This window comes from Aplysia californica, unplaced genomic scaffold (genome assembly GCF_000002075.1).
Source record: "Aplysia californica isolate F4 #8 unplaced genomic scaffold, AplCal3.0 scaffold00418, whole genome shotgun sequence".
Lineage (NCBI taxonomy): Eukaryota > Metazoa > Mollusca > Gastropoda > Aplysiida > Aplysiidae > Aplysia > Aplysia californica.
Genome location: NW_004797688.1, coordinates 36,709 through 37,138, shown reverse-complemented (window position 1 = coordinate 37,138; position 430 = coordinate 36,709).

Genomic DNA, 430 nt, shown 5'->3' with positions numbered 1-430 from the left:
GTATTCTTTGAAGAGAATGGATAATAATTTACGGAAAGTAGCGAGATGACAGCAGGTTAACAGAAAAGGGAAAGAAAACACAGGGTAAGAGTGTAATGAGGTACCCGATACGGGTTTCTAATTTGAAGGAAAGTAAGAACTCTTTTTGTAAGTTTTTGTAGAGGGTTGCAATTTTAATCTCTGGGGAAAAAGGGTTGAGAAAAAGGGGCCAAAAGGGGGGGGAGAAGGGGTGGGGGGTTGAAAATAATGGGAAGAGAGACGAAGCCGATAATAATAAAGGAGTTGACGAGCAAAGGGTTAAAGAGGACGGGGCTAAGTTAAAAGTTTTTTTTTTTTAAAGAAAGAAACAAGAGAATATGAGGAAAAACATTGTCTGGTCGTTTACTTTGTAAGTTAAACAGTAATTAATATGTGTGGCATTGTGGTAAAA